This window comes from Chionomys nivalis, chromosome 4, assembly GCF_950005125.1.
Source record: "Chionomys nivalis chromosome 4, mChiNiv1.1, whole genome shotgun sequence".
Classification (NCBI taxonomy): Eukaryota; Metazoa; Chordata; class Mammalia; order Rodentia; family Cricetidae; genus Chionomys; species Chionomys nivalis.
This window is the reverse complement of record NC_080089.1, coordinates 22,608,721-22,624,325: the sequence shown is the minus strand read 5'-3', so window position 1 is coordinate 22,624,325 and position 15,605 is coordinate 22,608,721.

Below are 15,605 nucleotides of genomic sequence, written 5' to 3'. Positions count from 1 at the left end.
ACCATGGCTCAGCCCAAGGTTCACATGGGCACAGCTCTGCCTGGAGAGGACGCATGTTTCCTAGAGACCTGAAGAGGAGCCAGCAATGAATGGCCCTGTCCTGCCCTCCTCCCTAGCATCTGGCAGACATCATTAATCAACCAGACAATCTTGACCAATGAGAATGCTCAGGCAACGTTCTACCATCCTCTGCAGCAGCACACATGGCAGACATCATTAATCAGCCAGAAATCTTGCCCAATAAGAATCTTTCCCAACATAGCATTCCAGGCATACTACTAATCAGCTGAGTTTGGCACAAATCCTATTTGTCTATGCAGTCTTAAGACAAAGATGACCTATTCGTTTAAGACAGCGCCATTGGAGGCAGTGGGGCACAGGAGAAAATGCATGGGCCCACAGTTACAGAATTTCAACTCTCAGCTTTGGTGGCAAACTGGCTGTGTGAGTCTGGACAAGTTACTTAATCTCTCTCTGTCTTGATTTGCTCTGTGTTTAAGAAGGGCTGTAACATCCAATGGGATTACTGTGGAGAATAAATAAAATAACGTGTCCCAGACAGGCAGTGTGATGACTGGAATTTAGTATGTGTTTAACAAACGCTAATTCTTTTTTTGTCCAGTATTAATCATATAAGGAGTTGTGTATCTCATACCAAACTCCAAGTTCGCTCCTTGGGCTCTTCTTCCGGTCAGCCTTTCCAGTGTACTGAAGTCCTCAACTAACCAAAACCATGAGGAGAGCGGAACTATTGCGAACATTTGGGTAGGTTGAAGGATTAAACACAGACTAAGAAGTGCCTACTCTTCCACATGAGCAAACAGTTCTCAGTTACGCACAAATGGTCCACGTGTTAGGTGGATTAAATACCTCCTCCATACACAGCAGTCTCGGTTCATGACTGACACACCAAGATGCCGTCCCCTGGCAAGTCAAGCGGAATTGGTGTAAGCATCGACCTTATAAGAGTGAGTGTTAACCCTACTGTGACCAACACAGCCACCCATCACATGATTAACCCCCAGAGAGTGCACACATGTCACCAAAGCAAAATGCAGGAACATAGACCCATGCAGCTTCACCATTCCCTTGGGTGCCCCCCCCCTTTTTTTGCCAATCCTTCACTTGTGGTCTGGTGACCATGGGGTCATTTGCTCAGCAACCCAGCTTATTGCTCGGCTTCCTTCCTCCGGAACAAGTAGTGCTGCCCACAACCCTCACCGCCACCCCCCAAGCCCCTCCCCATCAGTGGCGTGATCCCAATGCAGATACCAGCTCTCAGTGAATCCTCTAGCTTAGAAAATTGAAGAATCAACAAAGAGAGGAGGCTGCAACATTGATCTCCTTCCAAAGAGCCGCACGGCTGTTTGGGCTGGTCAGCCAGGAGCCATGAATACGACACTGACCAGTGCCGAGATTAAAGCCATGAATGACTTGGCTTGAGCTTTTGTGAGAGAGCCGAATTGTGTAGCACAGCGATGTTTACAGGTTTATAGATCTGCCTGGGGCACCCGACGCCCTTGACTATGATTTATTATTACAGGACAGAGATTATCTCGGACTGGGCTGGAAATGGATCTTGGCCGAGGTATTTAACTCAGCGGATGCAATGTGTGAGAGTTGATAGCCTTGTTTCTCAATTTGTCAGTTGTAAAGGGAGTCCCCGAGGCTCAATTGCAGACCCAGGATTGTTTACATAGCCCAGCAATAATACATCACATGTGGCAAAATATTACAAATTCATTTTTATGCTGATGATATGGCTCATGCATAAGAGTGGCTAACGTGCTTCTCCTTTCATTTGAAATTGCAGCAGTCTCTAAAGGCACAAAGGGCCTTTTGTGCTTTGAACCATAAAGAAGAGAAAGTATATGACAGTTTCGAGAAGGACTAATGAAGGGTTTGATCTGGCTCGGCTGCCATCTGTAAAACAGGCCTATTATAGCAGTTATGGCCATTATGATGCCATGCCATCTGAAGGTATCTGGCAAGATCCTCTCAGACTCCTGCTATCACTATTATTGTTTGGGAAACCATTTCCCATGGCTTCCCATTTTGCTGGTCACATTTGGGGGATGGGAAAGGAATAGCAGGAGAATTGATTTCCATCTGGTGTTCGGTTCAAATGCCCGGCACCAGCTTCACGGAGATGACGGTTTAGCATGTGTATTAAATACACAAGTATGCTATGTTTAAAATGTGGAGGGTGCTTTCAGCAATCACTGAATAAATCAACTCGTTATGAGTCACAACAAATTGCCTGCACTCTGTCCCTGAACAATCTTTAGCAAGAAAAAAAAATTCTTAAACAGCATATTTTAGAGAACTCAAAAGTGCCCCCAAAGTGGTAGAAGCTGCATCAAGTTTCCAAATGTGGAATCGGAGAACGCGAATCCTAAGCAGATTTCTCAAGTAAGAATAGAGCCTTCAAAATAAGATTTCATGCTCTGTGACACTCACAAATCAGCAAAATAAACAAATAAAACATCGGCTTCCTTGGGAATTCAGTGTTTTAAATGAACATTTACAAAGGGAAAGGCCTGAGCCGTAGAAACGGCTTTTTTTTCCTGATATTTTTTCAGCCCCACAAAACTGTATCTTTCTCCACACTAAAAGATGGCCAGTGGCTGCCTTTCCACGGGTAATTTGCATTTAATTGTGTTTGTGTAAGCCATGCATTCCTACATTCCACTCCCAAAGCAGAAAAATGAACCCTAGACATTACAACAATTTGAAACCCCTACAGTCCATTGCCCTCAAAGAAAGATTCCCAGAAAAGTTTTATTGCAACCTCTGTTTATTTTGGGGATCTTTCTAACACACACTAAGCTATTTAGAAGGAGGTAGGAGAGACTGAAAGATGCAAACATAGGGCCTCCAGGTAGCACTGTCGTGGCAGGGGTTAGCCGGAGAAGGAAAAGTAGGCTCTGATGCAGGGCCTTGGCTGGTCTGCTTGGCAATTGCTCCTGCATGCCGAGAAGACAGAGGATAGTGATGAGCCTGCAAGCTCATCATCTCTAGGGCTGCGGTAGAAAAATGGTTCCCAACTTTCTGAATGGGTGGGCAAGCTTAAGAAAGCTATTTGCCCCTCTGTGTCAAGGTGTAGCCTCACTGCTGTCTACTGTGATTTGAGAGTGTCTGGCATTAACACCCCCACCATCTCGTTCCACAGAGAGGTGAACTCTGGCCTTACCAAGAGGTTGAGTCATTACAGGAGGGGGTGTTACGACAGCAAGTCTGGCCCCTCTTTAACTCTCTATCCCACTCTCTTCCCCTTCTGCCTTCTGCCATGAGATGGTCAACACACTGGACCTTGACAGATGTAACACCAGGTTCTTGGACTTCCAGAAGCTGCTATCCACAAAACAGACCAAGACAAAAGGCAGTGGAGATTTTTCAATGAGTAAGATTGGCTTCGCAGCTGGCACAACATGGCTAGACAAGACTGCCTTGCAGGGTGCCTAAGGATATGGTAGAAAGTGGATGGACAGGGTCTTGTTGCTATTGTTCTTCCACTAGTGTCAGTGGCCCTGATTTTTTGGATTCGTGGATATGACAAGCAAACCAGCAATTATTCTGTTCTGTGGTGGGGCTGAAAATCAAACTGAACCAACCTTAAGGTGGGAGAATACACCTTGCTGAGATTTGATCAAGGCTCTCCAAGGGAAGTAAAGCTTAAATTCAGTTTCCAACACAGATAAAAGCCTAACCAGGCAAAAGAAGGCCTCACAGTGTGCCCAGGCAAAGGGCTGAGGCTGTGGTGTACCCGACAGGCAGCCCGGTACAGTTCTCCCAGGCACATGGTCGAAAGAGTTGGGCTACCTGCAACCATCTTCCATGTCCTCAAGGCCGCAATCTGGGCTGCAGAATATGCAAGAACCCCTTACATTATCCAAGCAAACGAAATGCTAGAGTCTGGGCCATAAGTAAGAAAGCCACCTGCAGACGGGAATCTGTGTATTGCAGCCTTAACTGCTGGGCATCTGGGAAGCCCCAGGGTTCAGTCTGTACGAGTGAACCAGAATCTATGCAGGAGCCCTTGGAAACCTTACTGCGCCAAAGGACTCAACTCTAGAAGATTTCTGGGGTCAGAGGTTTAATACTTTTAGCCTGCTTTGATTGTGAATTCTTGGGCATAATTGCTAATTTCATTAATTTTCAATTTTTCTTTCCCGTTTTCCTCCTTCTATTACCTGAGACTTTGTCTTTATGCTGTACCTCTATTCTTTGTGCTGTAAACGTCAGTGTGAAGCAGCCCCCATTGATCTCACATGCTTAATCTGACAAGGATTTCCATTCATCTTTAACGGATAATTTACTCCTTCGTGACAAGTTCTTCTTACAGTCTCTCTGGCAATGCCTGTGCATTGCTTTCCTTTCTTTCCCTCTGAGTTTCTCTCTCTTCCTCCTCTCCTTTCCCTACCTTGCTTCTCTTCTATCTGGCCCTGTTTTGATTTGTTTTCATTAACGTCTGGGCAGACAAATGGTGAGAGAAGGGACCGTGGTGAAAGGCGCCCCACAGGCAGAGGCTACAAAAAGACCAAACATTCTCTCTCCCTTTGGATACCCCAGCCCCTCTTTGCCCCTGCTGTCCTTGAAGCTACCCTCAAAGACAACCCAAGTCCCACTCCCACCCTGCCACTGCCATCTGTGAATGACTTCTTAAAAATACACTAAGGAAGAAAGAAAAAGGTTGGAATTCCTCAAAGAACATTCAGAGAAGGAGTGAAGGCTCACCTGCAGCGAACAGTGAGTCACCCCCTTCCCAGGCCACAGCCTTATGCAGAACACACAGAAGTTGCTTTAGTGAAGTTTCCTTCTGAGGTCATAGCATTCAGGCCTGCATGTTTGGAATCTGGTGAGTAACAAAAATAAAGAAAAACAAAGTTAGTTCCTTGGTACTGTTCTGCCCCTAATACAAGGGTTTGAACATTGTCCCAGCCTGTATTCAGATGCTCAGAAAACAACAGAATTAGAGGAAATTGGCCCTTGCATTTCCAGGATATGTTCCCGGGCCTTCCCAAGCCAAGGCCCAGGGTAAGGCAAGTAAAGCTGAGGTGGTCTACTTGATTGTCTTACCAGAGCAGAATGCTATTCTGAGAAAGAATGGAGCCCAGCTCCTGAGCTCTAGACTGCTGGGGACATATTAGAGTAATCCAGGTACCTGCTTAGAGGGCAGATTTCTCAGACATGCCCAAAGGCTCTGCTTCTAGGGTGTGAAGGCCAGGAGCCTCTGTGGTTTGCCAAGGACTCCTGCAGATCCTGATGTGGGTAGTGACGGCTGGCCGTTTGGAAACATTGCCTGGACTAGACACTGAGAATGTCTTTGTGCACACTCCTTGTTTTAGTGTCGTTGTGGGTTTCCTTTCTCACTCTTCTAGGGCAGCTTCTTACCCAGGATGTTGTTTACAACCTGACTGTAGCTCTAACCTGGCCCGTGATGTCTAACCTTTCTCTAAGGAAGAGAAGGCAACATTGCCTTTCTGACTCCACACTCCAGCACGCTCCTCTGTGCCAGCTCCGTGGGAAGCCCCACTCTGCAAAGGAAGCAGCCAGCCTGCGCTCTGCCTTCGAGATCGTGTGTGGCTGGCCAAACCAGGGGTGAGTTGTTCTGCCAAGCAAACCTGCCATAGTGGCTGCTTGGCGCCGAAGACACATGCTGCTAAGCCGCTGTCAAAGACTGCTCAGGGGGAGCTGTCACCAGGATTTGCCCTGGATTTGTCCTGGAGCCCCGCTGGTTCAGGATGAGTGGCTGTTGTGCTGAGCTTTCTAAAGCTTTAGGTATTGTTCCTTTGCTGAACTCTCCAGCTTCTGTGGTTGTTTTAGGGTTTGGAGGCGTATGCTTGAGTCCTGAGAGGGGATGGGCTAAAAGAAGCAGCTAAGATGGAGAAAGAGGTGAAGGCAGGCAGGTAGTGGAAGTGTGCTCACACACACTCCTCCACTGGGAGTAGCCGTAGGCACAGGTGAGCCTTCGGAATCAGCAACAAGTTCTGCTTAGTAGCCCCGTGATGGGATGGAACTTAAGAATGAGTTACAGTGGAACAAAGACTTAAAGATTAGATTGGAACTTTTCAACCCAGCTAGACCCTCAAACCTTTCTCAAGAGACTAGCTCCATGAGTCTACCTGACCCTAACCACTATGCAACCTCCCTAACCTTCCAGACCCAGCCTGGGTACCATTTGCAGTGCCCCAGCCTAGTCTGATGATCCTGGCCTGCACTGGAACCAACCTCCAGGCATCTGATAGGGCCCACCCTGCCTGTCACCAACACCCAGGCCCCTTCCACACCATATCCAACCACTCCATCTAGCAAGATCTTCCACACTCCAGGCTTGGGTCAGGAGACACAGCTTGTGCACCTGTCCAGTCCCGTTTGTCTCCCTGACTTCATTCCACCCAAGTCATTCCCAACTTCCAGGGTCAACCCACCTTCACATCCTCTCTTTTGCTCCAACCTGCTCTGTTCACACAGACACAGAACTAACAAAAGAAGTCCACATGCCCAGATCTCATGGCAAAAATATCAACAATATGGAAGATTATACCAGTATCTCCCTTCCCAAATCTACCAGTCCTGCAAAAGTTCGCCAGTGAGAACTACCTCAATGAACCCCAGGACATGGAACTGAAAAGAACAATCTTTTTTAATTGGTTTTTATTGAGCTCTACATTTTTCTCTGCTCCCCTCCCTGCCTGTCCCCTCCCCATCTACCCTTCCAAAAAGAACAATCTTAAACTTCATTGAAGAATTCAAGAAGTCTAAAGAAGAAATAAACAGCCCAATGAAATTATATTTATAAAACTGAAGCTCTAAAACATCAAAGAAAACAAACACTCAAATATTGGCGCTAAAGAGATGACCCAGTCTTTGAGAACACGTTCTAGTCTTGCAGACCTGGGTTTGGTTACTAGTACCTGCAGAAGGCTGCTAACAGTTGCCTCTAACTCTATCCAGCTTCATAGCATCTGATGCCTCTGGACACCAGAGTCACCTGCACTCATGCACACACACACACACACACACACACATGCACACGCACACACACACACGCCTGCCAGAGAGGGGATAAAAATAAATCTTTAAAAGACAGTAAAGGGGAATAGCGGGGTCAACGTGATATGAAGTGGGAAATGGGGAAAGGAGGTTCTGATAAGGGAGGGGGAGACAAGCACAAAAGGAGAAGGGAGAGTAAACTAGCAGTAAGAATGTCTGAAAAGTCATAGGGGTCTTACTACCAACACTACTCAAAAGACCTACAATGATGTAAGTTGGTTTATAAATATGCATACATAGTTTAAACAAAATTTTCTCATCTGGGCTGACAATTCTCCTGCCAAAGATCATCTAACAAAAACCTCAGCACCAGGTATAAGAAGCCTCTCTCCGAGGATTGTCTAAGAAACTCCCAAACATTACAGCCTCCTACTACTGCCCTTGGTTGCCCCCCAGAGGTGGAAGTTGAGTCTCTATTACTGAAGACACCCAGAGGCCCCTGAGCTGGAACTGACCTGAATACCTCCTCCCAGGAGATTAGTTTACATGGTGCCCAAAGGTGCCATGCAATCTTCCAACACTGGGAAACAACCATCTGTCCTACCCACCTATGATGCCTATGAACCCAAATAGAGCCAGCATGGCATGATAACACTAAGAGCATAGTAGTGGCACAAGTCCTTTGGCAGTAACCAATGGCTCTCTAACTGGACTTAAGATCCACTTATCAAGAAGGAAACCATGCACGATACTGGAAACCCAGCCAACCGCTCAGGGCAACTGAAGCTATGGATCTTGGAGGAGAACCTACCATGCCACTTCACTAAAACAGCATAAATACATAACTACTTTCTAAATATTTATCTTCATGCCCACAAACAAATGTAGTCTCACCCTCATTAAGAAAACTTCTTTTTGCAACATATGGAAGCAATTAAAGAATACCACAACTAATCAAAATACATAATTATGGAGCCGAATCCTAAATGACAAGTCTACAATGAAGCTCCTGCAACTAAGGCTCGGAGATCTCATGGAAAATGCGGCAGAAAAAGCCAGAGGAACAGGAACCTGGTTGGGAGATTATGTGTATAAATGTCAGAAATTACACACATACAATCTCATCAACATGACTGTCTAAACATGGATGAACAAGGGCAATGGCAGTAGACACGCTAACCTTGATTGGGCAAGAGCACAGGAGACCTCAAGCCAATACAAAGAACTACAGACAACTACGGAATGCTGAAAGTGGGAGAAATACATTCTTCGGGGAAGAGCACGCCACTGGTTATCAAATCCCAAATTTTCAGCCCTGAAAATATACATATAAGTAACTCACAGCTTGAGCTGCGTGTGTAAATCTGTGTGTGTGTGCGTGCGCATGCACGTCAGAGTGCACACATATACACAAATAAAAAAGAGGGCAGGATTTGAAAGAGAGCAAGGTGGGTAAATGGGATGATTGGGGGTGAATTAGTTATAATCTCAAAACATTTTTAGATTTTTTTTTTTAAATCAGCGTTTAAAAAAACTGCACTGACCTTATCACTTGGCAATATGGCCTATGCTGGTGTCTCCTCTGCATCTTCAATTTTCATAATGCCTTAGATCATCCAAGAATATAACAACAGAAAGGAAAAATATTATGAAAAGAAGGAGAGTGAGACAGAGACCAAGCACCTAAGGACCTGTAATTGTTGGGAATTTATAAATGCCAACATTTTGGTTCATATGATGAGGTATATTGACCGAGACAGTGGTAAAGTCATATGACCATCTTCCTCTTGATGAGCAACTAAGAATGCCAACATGATCACCTTTTGCTTCTGGTGAGCTCAGGTCCATGATAAAATGAGCCCTTCCCCATCAAGACACAAGTTCCTGCGGCATGTGAGCAACTGGCAGATTCAATGTGTACAGTTACCCAGTTTTCTTTTTAAAAAATATTTTAAACCTTGAGCTGTGTAGGAGGAGAAAGAACATGTAGTGTATAGTCCTGGAAAAAGACAAAGAAATCGAAACAGAGGAAGAAACACGTGGCATTGTTGTGATTTTATTATTCTACAAGAGCAAGTCATGGAGATTAGTGAGATATGTAAATCCTCAATGAAAACATCGGGACTAGCCGGGCGGTGTTGGCACATGCCTTTAATCCCAGCAGAGGCAGGCGGATATCTGTGAGTTCGAGACCAGCCTGGTCTACAAGAGCTAGTTCCAGGACAGGCTCCAAAACCACAGAGAAACCCTGTCTCAGGAAAAAACAAAAACAAAAACAAAAACAAAAAAAACAAACAAACATCGGGACTGGAGAGATGGCTCAGTGGTTAACAGCACTGATTGTGCTTACAAAAGGCTCAGGTTTGGTAGCCAGCACCCACATGGTGCCTCCCAATGACCTGGAACTGAGTTCCAGGGGATCTATTGTCTTCTGACCCCCACCAGCACCAGCATCATATGCCTGTGAGGTGCACATACATACACACAGGAAAACATCCATACACATCATAAAAATCAATAAACCTTGGTGTTGCCTCAGGAGTTTAGATCACTCTGCTCTTGCTGGAGAAGGTGTGTTCAGTTCCCAGTCCCCACATGCCACTCAGAGCCTCCTGTAACTCCAGTCCCAAAGGATCTAACACTGTCTTCTGAGCTTCATGGGTATCACACACATACATGGTACACAAACATTTAAGCAGACAGAACATAAAATTAATTAATGAATAAAATATATAAAATAAAATAAATACTAAGAACAAAAAAATTTCAATCTAATGCATTCTGGGTAGGATGGTATACATCTTTAAGTCCTATATCCAGGAGGTCAAGGCAGGCAGATCTCTGAGTTCAAGGCCAGCCTGTTTCAGGTCAGGCAGGACTACACAGTGAAATCCTAGCTCAAAAAAAAGTATAATGGGTCAGGCCTAGGCGGCGGAAGCACCGGCGCGCAGGCAGGCCCGGGAGGCGGAGGCACCGGCAGGCAGGCCCGGGTGGCAGAGGCACCGGCAGGCAGGCCTAGGCGGCGGAAGCACCGGCGCGCAGGCAGGCCTGGGCGGCGGAGGCACCAGCACGCAGGCAAGTCCGGGCGGCAGAGGCACCGGCGTGCAGGCAGGCCCGGGTGGCGGAGGCACCGGCAGGCAGGCCCGGCAGGCAGGCCTAGGCGGCGGAAGCACCGGCGCACAGACAGTTCCGGGTGGCGGAGGCACCGGCAGGCAGGCCCGGGCGGCGGAGGCACTGGATGCAGGATAGTGCGGGCAAGAAACAGTGAAGCCTGCACTGAGAGCAGATTGCCCCGCTACAATTAAATCAAACCCAATAGATAGCATCGGTAAGAGGAGATGGGCAGACGCCAAGGCAAGAATTCACCCAACCATCTGAAAAACAACATGAAAACACCAGAACCCAATGATCTTACAACACAAGGACTTGAACACCCTAACACAGGAGAAGAGGAAAAAACTGACTTTTTGAAAGCAATAGAGTCCCTTAAACAACATGTAAAAAATGCCCTCATAGAAATGGATGAGAAGTATAACAAAAAGTTTGAAGAAATGAGTAAATACGTAAATGATACCCTGGGAAGCCAAGAAAAAACGATCAAACAGGTAATGGAAACAGTCCAAGAATTGAAAACTGAAATGGAAGCAAGGAAGAAAACACAAACTGAGGACCAGCTGGATATGGCAAATATAGGTCAACGAGCAGAGACTACAGAAACAAGCATAATCAATAGAATACAAGAGATAGAAGAAAGAATCTCAGATTCTGAAGACAACATAGAGAAAATAAACGGACTGATCAAAGAAAACACCAAAACCAACAAATTCTCATCACAAAACATTCAGGAAATATGGGACACAATAAAAAGACCAAACCTAAGAATAATAGGGATAGAAGAAGGAGAAGAGGCACAGCTCAAAGGTCCAGAAAACATTTTTAACAAAATTATGGAAGAAAACTTCCCCAACATAAAGAAAGATATTCCTTTGAATATTCAAGAAGCATACAGAACACCAAACAGACTGGATCAAAAAAAAAGTCCCCTCGCCATATAATATTCAAAACACAAAATATACAGATTAAAGAAAGAATATTAAGAGCTGCAAAGGAAAAAGGCCAAGTAACTTATAAAGGTAAACCGATCAGACTTACACCTGACTTCTCTATGGAAACCATGAAAGCCAGAAGGTCCTGGATAGAGGTACTACAGAAACTAAGAGACCATGGATGCAAACCCAAACTACTATACCCAGCCAAGCTATCGTTCACTATCAATGGAGAAAACAAGACATTCCAGGATAAGAACAAATTTAAACAATACGTTGCCACAAATCCAGCCCTACAGAAAGTAATAGAAGGAAAATCACAACCCAAGGAATCCAACATTGCCAACACTGCCTACAATAACCCAGGCATCTAGCGACCCTTCAACAGCACAACTCAAAGAAGGGAGACACACAAACTCTTCTACCAAAAGCAGTAAGAATACCCGGAGTTAACAACCACTGGTCATTAATATCACTTAATATTAATGGTCTCAATTCACCAATAAAAAGGCACAGGCTAAGAGATTGGATACGAAAACAGGATCCAACAGTCTGCTGTTTGCAAGAAACTCATCTCAACCACAAAGACAGGCATCTACTCAGAGTAAAGGGTTGGGAAAAGGTTTTTCAAGCAAATGGTCCTAAGAAAAAAGCAGGTGTGGCCATATTAATTTCTAACAAAACTGACTTCAAACTAAAATCAATCAGAAGAGATCGACAGGGACACTTTATACTCATAACAGGAATGATTCAGCAGGATGAAGTCTCAATCCTGAATATCTATGCCCCTAATATAAAAGCACCCACTTATGTAAAAGAAATATTGCTAAAACTAAAGGCAGACATCAAATCACACACACTAGTAGTAGGAGACTTCAACACACCTCTCTCACCAATGGACAGGTCAATCAGACAGAAAACTAATAGAGAATTAAGAGAATTGTTGGAGGTAATGAATCAAATGGACTTAACAGACATCTATAGAACACTCCACCCAAATAGGAAAGAATACACCTTCTTCTCTGCAGCTCATGGAACCTTCTCGAAAATTGACCACATACTTGGAAACAAAGGAAACCTCCACAGATACAAAAAAATATCAGTGTCCACCTGTGTCTTATCAGATCACCACGGATTAAAGTTAGAAGGCACCAACAATGCTACCCCCAGAAAGCTGACAAACTCATGGAAACTGAACAGTCAACTACTGAACCACACCTGGGTCAAGGAAGAAATTAAGAAAGAAATTAAAGTCTTCCTTGAATTTAATGAAAACAAAGAGACAACATACTCAAACCTATGGGACACAATGAAAGCAGTGCTAAGAGGAAAGTTCATAGCACTAAGTGCCCACTTAAAGAAAACGGAGAAAGCATACATTGGGGACTTAACAGCACACCTGAAAGCTCTAGAAAAAAAAGAAGCAGACGCGCCCAGGAGGAGTAGAAGACTGGAAATAATCAAACTGAGGGCAGAAATCAACAAAATAGAAACACAGGAAACAGTCCAAAGAATCAATGAAACAAAAAGTTGGTTCTTGGAGAAAATCAACAAGATTGACAAACCCCTATCCAAACTAATTAAACGACAGAGAGAGAACACGCAAATAAATAAGATCAGAAATGAAAAGGGGGACATAATCACAGACACAGAGGAAATTCAGAGAATCATTAGATCTTACTACAAAAGCCTGTATGCCACAAAACTGGAAAATGCAAAAGAAATGGACACTTTTTTAGATAAGTACCATATACCAAACCTAAACCAAGACCAGGTGAACCATCTAAATAGACCTGTTAGTCGCGAAGAATTAGAAACAGTTATCAAAAATCTCCCTTCCAAAAAAAGCCCAGGGCCAGATGGTTTCAATGCAGAATTCTACCAGAACTTCCAAGAAGAGCTAATACCTATACTTCTTAATGTATTTCACAATATAGAAACAGAAGAGTCATTGCCAAATTCCTTTTATGAAGCTACAGTTACCCTGATACCAAAACCACACAAAGACCCAACCAAGAAAGAGAATTACAGGCCTATCTCACTCATGAACATCGACGCAAAAATTCTCAATAAAATACTGGCAAACCGAATCCAAGAACACATTAGAAAAGTTATCCATTATGATCAAGTAGGCTTCATTCCAGAGATGCAGGGCTGGTTCAACATACGCAAATCTATCAATGTAATCAACCATATAAATAAACTGAAAGAAAAAAACCATATGATCATTTCATTAGATGTTGAAAAAGCATTCGACAAAATTCAACACTCCTTTATGATAAAGGTCTTGGAGAGATTAGGGATACAAGGGTCATACCTAAATATAATAAAAGCTATTTACAGCAAGCCGACAGCTAACATTAAATTAAATGGAGAAAAACTCAAAGCCATCCCACTAAAATCAGGAACACGTCAAGGATGTCCACTCTCTCCATACCTCTTCAATATAGTGCTTGAAGTTCCAGCAATAGCAATAAGACAACATAAGGGGATCAAGGGGATCCATATTGGAAAGGAAGAAGTTAAGCTTTCATTATTTGCAGATGATATGATAGTATACATAAGCGACCCCAAAAACTCTACCAAAGAACTCCTACAGCTGATAAACACCTTTGGTAATGTGGCAGGTTACAAAATCAACTCCAAAAAATCAGTTGCCTTCCTATACACTAAGGATAAGGAAGCAGAGAGGGAAATCAGAGAAGTATCACCTTTCACGATAGCCACAAATAGCATAAAATACCGTGGGGTAACTCTGACCAAGGAAGTGAAAGATCTATTTGGCAAGAACTTTAAGTCTTTGAAGAAAGAAATTGAAGAGGACACCAGAAAATGGAAGGACCTCCCTTGCTCTTGGATTGGGAGGATCAACATAGTAAAAATGGCATTTCTACCAAAAGCAATCTGTAGATTCAATGCAATCCCCATCAAAATCCCATCAAAATTCTTCACAGATCTGGAGAAGACAATAATCAACTTTATATGGAAAAACAAAAACCCAGGATAGCCAAAACAATCTTATACAATAAAGGATCGTCTGGAGGCATTACCATCCCTGACTTCAAACTCTATTACAGAGCTACAGTACTGAAAACGGCTTGGTACTGGCATAAAAACAGAGAAGTCGACCAATGGAATAGAATAGAAGACCCTGACTTTAGCCCACAAACCTATGAACACCTGATTTTCGATAAAGGAGCTAAAAGTATACAATGGAAAAAAGAGCATCTTCAACAAATTGTGCTGGCAAAACTGGAAGTCAATCTGTAGAAGAATGAAAATAGATCCATATCTATCACCATGCACAAAACTCAAGTCCAAATGGATTAAAGACCTCAATATCAGTCCAAACACACTGAACCTGATAGAAGAGAAAGTGGGAAGTACTCTACAACACATGGGCACAGGAGAACACTTCCTACGTATAACACCAGCAGCACAAACACTAAGGACATCATTGAATAAATGGGACCTCCTGAGACTGAGAAGCTTCTGTAAAGCAAAGGACACTGTCACTAAGACAGAAAGGCAACCCACTGACTGGGAGAAGATCTTCACCAACCCCACAACTGACAAAGGTCTGATATCCAAAATATACAAAGAACTCAAGAAATTAGACCGTAAAAGGTTAATCAATCCAATTATAAAATGGGGCACTGAGCTGAACAGAGACTTTTCAACAGAAGAATTTCAAATGGCCAAAAGACACTTAAGATCGTGCTCAACTTCCTTAGCAATCAGGGAAATGCAAATCAAGACAACATTAAGATACCATCTTACACCGGTCAGAATGGCTAAAATCAAAAACACCAATGATAGCCTCTGCTGGAGAGGTTGTGGAGAAAGCGGCACTCTCATCCATTGTTGGTGGGAATGCAAACTTGTGCAACCACTTTGGAAAGCAGTGTGGCGGTTTCTCAGGAAAGTCGGGTTCAACCTACCTCTCGACCCAGCAATACCACTGTTGGGAATATACCCAAGAGATGCCCAAACATACAACAAAAGTATATGCTCAACTATGTTCATAGCAGCATTGTTTGTAATTGCCAGAACCTGGAAACAACCTAGATGTCCTTCAATGGAAGAATGGATGAAGAAAGTATGGAATATATACATATTAGAGTACTACTCAGCAGTAAAAAACAATGACTTCTTGAATTTTGCATACAAATGGACGGAAATTGAAAACACTATCCTGAGTGAGGTAAGCCAGACCCAAAAAGAGGAACATGGGATGTACTCACTCATATTTGGTTTCTAGCCATAAATAAAGGACATTGAAACTATAATTTGTGATGCTAGAGAAGCTAAATAAGAAGGTGAACCCAAAGAAAAACATATAAGCATCCCCCTGAATATTAACCTTCATCAGGCGATGAAAGAAGACAGAGACAGAGACCAACATTGGAGCACTGGACTGAAGTCTCACGATCCAAAGGAGGAGCAGAAGGAGAGTGAGCACGAGCAAGGAACTCAGGACTGCGAGGGGTGCACCCACACACTGAGGCAATGGGGATGTTCTATCGGGAACTCACCAAGGCCAGCTGGCCGGGGACTGAAAAA